Source organism: Mauremys reevesii, linkage group 24 (assembly GCF_016161935.1).
Source record: "Mauremys reevesii isolate NIE-2019 linkage group 24, ASM1616193v1, whole genome shotgun sequence".
Lineage (NCBI taxonomy): Eukaryota > Metazoa > Chordata > Testudines > Geoemydidae > Mauremys > Mauremys reevesii.
The window spans coordinates 10272003-10278967 of record NC_052646.1 but is presented as its reverse complement, the minus strand read 5'-3'; positions in this window follow the sequence as shown (position 1 = coordinate 10278967).

Below are 6965 nucleotides of genomic sequence, written 5' to 3'. Positions count from 1 at the left end.
CTTTTAAACAGGGAAACTGAGGCACCAAGCAGTGCTGTGACTTGAGCCTCTGGCTGTTGGGTTCTCAGCCTGGCTCTGCTCCCAGGGGCCGTGGCTCTAGCTGCCAGGAGCCCAAAAGTGCTGCCAGCGTAGCCGAGAGGGGCCCAGCCGGGGGGCCAAGGAGATCGTGCCCACTTGCCCGGCTGCCCTTGTAGGGTGGACAAGGGCTTATTGGCTGGGTCCCTCGTGGCCCTGGACATGGGGAGGGTGTTTGTTTGAGGCCTGTCGCTGGAGTTGTGAGTGCTCAGCGTAGGCCAGTGCCCAGGGGCCCTGGGGTCAGAGGGCACAGAGCCCAGGTGTCCTACCTGTCCCAGGTGCGGCCGTTTACTCCAGCGAGACGCTCCCAGTGGGGGGGGGGGGGCAGCGCCAGCTTTACCCGGGCCTCAATACCCCCCCTTCACCGTGCGCGGCGATGTTGTGTCACCCCAGCCGCAGGCACTTTCCCCTCCCTCGGCCACGCACACCTGGGCCACAGCTCCATGGCTGTGTCTGGGGGCTCCCGAGGGGCTGGGCTGCGGGCAGGGTGGGCAGGGACGTGGCACTGTGGCTCCTGGGGGCATAGCTCGGGGGGGCACATGAGGGGTTGGGCTGCTGGGGGTGGGGGTAGGGCCATGGTGCCTGGGACACGTCTGTCACTAGCACACTTTAGGGGCCAAATTAAAGCCTCATTTATTTATTCACTCTCCTTGTATCTCTAATGGGGGGCAGCCCCCCCATCGCTCCCAGGGCCCACCTACACCTGACAGCCACTCCTGTGGGGCAGTGACTTGGTGCAAGCCAGGCGCCTGCTTGGGGGGCACGGGTGGGGGAGGCATTGAAAATATGGTCTACTCCTGGCACACTATCAGGCCCCCCACCCAGTGCAGGGTCATTCTCCCCATTCTACAGGGAGAAACTGAGGCACGGGAACGGGACCTGCCCAAGGGCACCCACAGAGACAGTGGGAGGGGAACCCAGGTGTCCTGGCTCCCTGGGCCAGGATTCAATTGGTCTGTTAGTGTCACGGTCTCCCCCCACACCCACTCCCAGGGCCAGGGACACCCTCCTCACCCCCAACTCTGTCTCCTTCCCTCCTCAGTTCCAAGGCCTCCCTCTCCGTAAGCACCTTTCCCTGGCAGCTTCCCCACCCCCACTGGCTCGCTGTCCTTGGTCACTGCCCTCCTGATTTCTGTCCCTGACCCCCCCTGCTCTCCCCTCCCACTCCCCTCCAGTCACTGACGCCCACCCAGCTCCACTCTGCTGAGCCCAGGCTGCCTCGCCAAGGTGCCGGATGCTGGTCCCAGAGCCAGGCCTGCAGGGGCTGCCGTTTGGCCCTGGGGGAAGGAAGCCCGAGACATTGAGCAGAGCCCGGCCCTGCCCCTGGGCAGCTCTTGAGCCAGTCAGGGCAGGAGGGGAGCGCAAGTAGTGCCCAGCTGGCAGGGGTGCATGCTGGGCGCCATGTGGCTGTGCAGTGGGGTGGGGTTGTGGTTGTGTGGCGTTGTGCAGCTGGAGGGGGGGTCCATGGATGTGTGTGTAGTGGGGGGGTTATCCTGTGGCGGGGGGGCTGGCACTGTCCCTGCCATGCCCGGCTCCCTCCCAGCCTGGGCACTGGCCAGCTGCATGTGACAGCTTCTCCCCAGGGCAGCCGGGCCCAGCTCCCTCCCAGGGGGCTGGGCTGGCTCCGTCTGCTTCCACCCACGTGCACAGCCGGGCACTCGCCCAGCAATTGCCCATGGGGACACACACCGGGGCCCTGGCCCTGGGTTCACTGCCCCCGCAACACACACACACAAAGTGGGCACACAGCCCAGGCTGGAGGGAGCCAATGCTGCCGCCTGCCACTGGGGGCCAGCCGTGCCAGCTGAGCCATGGTGCCTGGTGCAGCTGGAGCGGGATGTGGGGACAAGGCCTTCCCCGGCATCCGGTGGGGATGTAGGAGGCCACGCAGGTGGGAGCTGGGGCACGTGGCCAGGGCGTGACCAACACATGGCCAGGAGCAAGGGTCAGAGTGAGTGAGCCCAGGAGCATTGCAGGTGTGTGTCTGTGGGTGGGTGTTAATGGCAGGGTGTGTGTGTGTGAGGATTTGTGTGTGTGTGTCAGGGTGGGTGGGTGTGCTAGTGGCAAGATGTGTGTCTGTGTGTGTGATAGTTACAGGGTGTATGTGTGATAGTGGTAGGGGGTGTGGGTGTGTGTTAACAGCAGGGTATGTGTGTGTTAGTGGCAGTCTGTGAGTGGGTGGGTGTTAATTGCAGGGTGTGTGTGTGTTAGTGGCAGGCTGTGTCTGTGTATGTCAGGGTGGGTCTGTGGGAGGGTGTTAATTGCAGGGTGTGTGTGTGTTACTGGCAGGCTGTGTCTGTGGGTTAATGGCAGGGTTTGTGTGTGTGTGTGTGTGTCAATATCTCTGTGTGTCACTTAGAGGTGGGTGAATTTTTTTCAGCTGACTAGTTGACCTGAGTCTATCTGGTAATTCACTGTGACCTCACCAGCCAGTTATGGCTAAAATACTTGGGGGGGGGGGGCAGGAAGATAGGGGCCAGTTACACACCAGGGTGGAACCTCCCTTACAGCCAGCAGTTAGTGCACTTACCTGGGGTGGAGGGAGCCAGGTTCAATCCCCCTGCCTGGTGGGGAAAAGGGCTTTGGGTTTCACCCCTCCCAGGTGAGGGCTCCTCTTGCCACTCTGCATAAATCAGAGAGTCCTTGGGCCAGGGACACTAGCCAGGTGGGGGGTTGTGTGTGCGCGGGTGGGCACAAGGAGACCAACATTCATGTCCCTGCTCCAATGACTTTGTGTCGATGTGGCAGTGTGTGCTGCATGTCTGTGTCCATGCACAATGCGTGTTGTGGGGTCAAGTGCAGTGTGTGTTGTGTGTACTGTCTCCATGTGCATGGTGTGTGACGCTGCTGTTTGCTGGGCCTGTCCCGTGGGTACCTGGTATGTCACCAGTGAGTACTGGCCATGGGGAGCACTAGCCTTCCTGGCAGCTGCCTCCCCCATGGACGTGGCCGTGTCCCTGCCAGCCCGTTGGCAGTGGGACAAGAGGCCTGGTGCCTTCTCCCCTGGGCTGAAGCCTCGTGCAGATGCTCCCTCCCCCTGTGCACGTGCTGCTGCCTTAGAGTGGGGCTGAGCAGCGGGCACTGCCCCCAGCTGCAAGCTGGGGCCTCCCTATTGGTTCCCATGGTCTCTGGAGCTCAGCGGCGGCTCCAAGCATGTGCCTGGGGCGGCAAGCGGCAGGGGGTGCCCTGCCGGTCCCTGCAAGGGCAGCAGTCAGGCAGCCTTCGGCGACACGCCTGCAGGAGGTCCACTGGTCCCGCGGATTCGGTGGCAATTCGGCGGCGGGTACGCCGAAGCCGCAGGACCGGTGGACCTCCCACAGGCAAGCCGCCAAAGCCGCAGGACCGGTGGACCACCCGCAGGCAAGCCGCCGAATCCGCAGGACCGAAGGCTGCCTGACTGCCGTGCTTGGGGCAGCAGAAAAGCTAGAGCCACCCCTGCTGGAGCTGGGTAAATCCCAGGGGATGCCCTGCAGGCATTGGGGGAACGTGTTCAGCTCCCACTCGCTCGTCACCAGTTGTGGCTCCAAACAGCCAACTTCTGGGCTGAGATCAGCTGGGGCCCGAGGGGGCAGAGGCTCTGCCAACCCCACAGAGGCCTATCAGTGAGGTCCCAGCCCTAGTGCCTGCTGCACCCAGGTGCCACAGGGAGCCAGGCCCTACGGCTACACACAGACATGAGAGCAGAGCAGAGCTCTGCCCCTGCAGGTCACAGGAGCTGCCACGAGGGGCAGAGGCTGGAGCTTAATCCTCCTTTGCAGGGCAATGACCCCGGAGCAAACACTGCAGCAGGGATGCCTGGTCTGGGACACTGGGACAGCGAAAACTGTGCAGCAGCCGCAGGGCACACAAAGTGGGGGTGTTTGACTGGGGCTAAAGATGGAAACAAGAGAGCCAACCCGCTCCCTCCTCCCAAAGCAACCTGCCTCTTGTGGGTGGAGGGGCTGGTTTGGGGGGAGGGGAGAGGAAGGTGGGGAGAAGGGGGGGCTGGTCCCTGGGGAGGGAAATTGGGATTACGAGAAGTACCGCTAAAATGAGCAGTGGTGAGAGAGTTAGCAGCGCTGCTGGCATTTGAGCAGACATCATTAGGTTTCAGAGTTAATGCCTCTTCACCATGAATAGGGCGGGTCACACCGTCCCCAGCACTCTGCATTCAGGCTCCCCTAGGAGCCAGGCAGCCATCTCTGCAGCCATTACCCTCGCGGCACATTTCCAAAGGTTTCTGTGTAACCAGGGCTAAAAAACAGTTTTATATTAAAGCCAAGATTCTGGAGGCCGATTCTGGGCCTAGAGGTGGGGAAGCTATCGGGGAGAAGGTAGCAGCTTCTGGGGTGAGGGGTGGATTCTGGGGGAGGGGAGCAGATTCTGAGGCAAGGGGTGGAAGCAGCTTCTGGGGCAAGGGGTGGATTCTGGGGGAGGAGGGAGCAGATTCTGGGGCAAGGGGTGGATTCTGGGGGAGGAGGGAGCAGATTCTGGGGCAAGGGGTGGATTCCAGGGGAGAAGCAGTTTCTGGCGTGATGGGTGGATTCCGGGGGGGTGGGTGGAGCAGATTCTGGGGTGGGGGGTGGATTTGGGAGGGAAGCAGATTCTGGAAGTGGAAGCAGATTCTGGGGGTGAGGGGCAGATTCCAGGGGGGAAGCAGATTCTGGGGCGAGGGGTGGATTCTGGGGGGTGAAAAGCAGATTCTGGGGTGAAGGGTGGATTCCAGGGGGGAGCAGATTCCAGGGCAAGGGGTGGATTCTGGGGGGTGAAAAGCAGATTCTGGGGTGAAGGGTGGATTCCAGGGGGGAGCAGATTCTGGATTCTGTAGCTGCAGTTCGCCTGGCGTCTTGGCGATGGCTCTACGGTGGAGCCAGGGGGATGTGAAGTGACACCAGGAACAACTCCTATGGGGAAGAATATCAAATTCATTGAAATGCGTGAGAGCTGCTGGGAGCTGAGGGGAAACCTGCCCTCTGGGCCCATGGGGAACCTCACGGACATGCACAACCCTGAAGCTACAGTTGCCCAGGCAGAGTCTATGCCCATCTCATCGCCCTGCCCCTGGCCAGGGCCCTGCAGCGTCTCTCCCCAGCACTGCCAGACGGTGTGATGCCACCACAAGGCTCCAGGCACATCCCCCCCCCCCACATGCTACTTGGCCCCTGTCCCACCCAGCTGGTGAGGTGTCCATGGAGCACAGCTCTGCCAGTACCCAGGGCCCTCAGGGAAGTGGGGCCGAGCCACACGCCAAGGGATTTATGCCCCAAACCCCGCTTGGCTGCCCCCTAACCCTGGTGGCGCTGCTGGGACACAAAGCCAGCAACATGCAGCACCTCACTTCTGCTGAAGCCCTGCTGGACTCACAAACTAGGCGCTCCCCTGCCCAGCCCCCGGCAGAGCACAATCAGGCAGAGTCATTGGTGCAGGGCCTAGACCCACATCCCGGGTGAGTGCCCTGAGCACCGGCCTCATGCTCTCCTGCCCCCAAGAGTTAATTATTGACACCCCGTGGAACAGCTCCAAAGAGCTGGCACGAGCCCTGGCCCAGGATCCGCTGCAGCCTGAGGGTTTGGGCACTCACCAGGGAGGGGGGGAGACCTGCTTTCACCTCCCTGCTCTGAATCAGGTCGAGTGGGGATTTGCCCTTATTAGCAAAGGCCTCAGACCTCAGGGGAAACTGTCTGCCACGTGCCCTGCCTGCCACATGCTAATTGAACGAGCGTGAGTCCATAAACTGCAGCCTACAGTCAGCACCCAGCCTCCCCGGGGCAGGGCCGGAGCTGCACTTGTGGGTAGGGTGCTGTTGGGGCAGGTGAGTGCTGGTGCGGGGGCAGGATGTCCAGGACAGCGCTCTGGGGCTGGCCGGCTGCAGGAGCCTGGGGCAATCCTATCCCTTCCTCTCTGCGCTACAACCATCCTGAAAGCAGAGGGGCGGGGCCAGGAGCAGGTGCGTGGAGCTTGGCCCCTCCCCTCTACTTTTGGTGGGGGGGGGGGGGCGGCACAGGGTGCTGCTCCAGGGGCAGAGACCAGCTGTCCATCAGCACCTGGAGCGGCTCTGCTTAGCCAGGGCCAAATAGCAGGAGCCTCCCCAGCTGCCAGTGCTGCACTGGGCACATACATCCAAGTCCTGCCCCCAGCTGTGCTGCTGAGCTGTAACCCACGGGCAGAATGCGTGTGTGAACCTGCACCTGCACCTCCCTCCACAGGCTGCTGCATGTAGGGGATAACAACCTACTTATGCTGCCAGCGACTGCTTTAGGGGCAGAGGGCCAGGCCTTGGGTCTGCAGCTCCTGAGAGCCACACAGGAAAATTCAGTACATGACCTTGTCATTAAAGAGGCAGCATGCAGGAGCCTGTGTGCGCAAGCCTGGGGCAGGGGGACACCTCACTGCATCAGCCCCCCATGGGCCAGCACTTCCACTGCTACCTTCCAGACCCAGCCACGTTGGTGCTGATAGGGCCTGATGCTGCGTTGCAGAGCCTGTCCTCTGCAGCTCCCCAGTGCAAATCCAGCCCAGCGCAGCAGGGATCAAAGCTGCTTCTCTCCCATGGCTGGCTGGTGGCCACAGTATGCGATGAGTTTGGTGGGTCTCAGCTCCAGCCCCCCACCTCACTGCTGGCCAGGCTCAGTGCAGAGGCCAAGAGCTGCCCAGGCCATGGAGACCTGTCCCCATCCTGGCTGTGCCATGGGGGCAGGGCCACATGGGTATCGGGGGGATGGCCCTGCAGATCCACCAAGGGCCCCACTTTGCAGGGTTTCAAGCCCAGTCCTCCCCAGCCCTGCATCTACCTACTGGTTTCAAGCTGAAATATATTCCATGCAAATTATCAGTGACTATGCAGATTCGCTCACTGGAAATTTGCAATGAGCATCCCTGCTGGGGTCAGACAAAACTAGATAGGCCCTGAG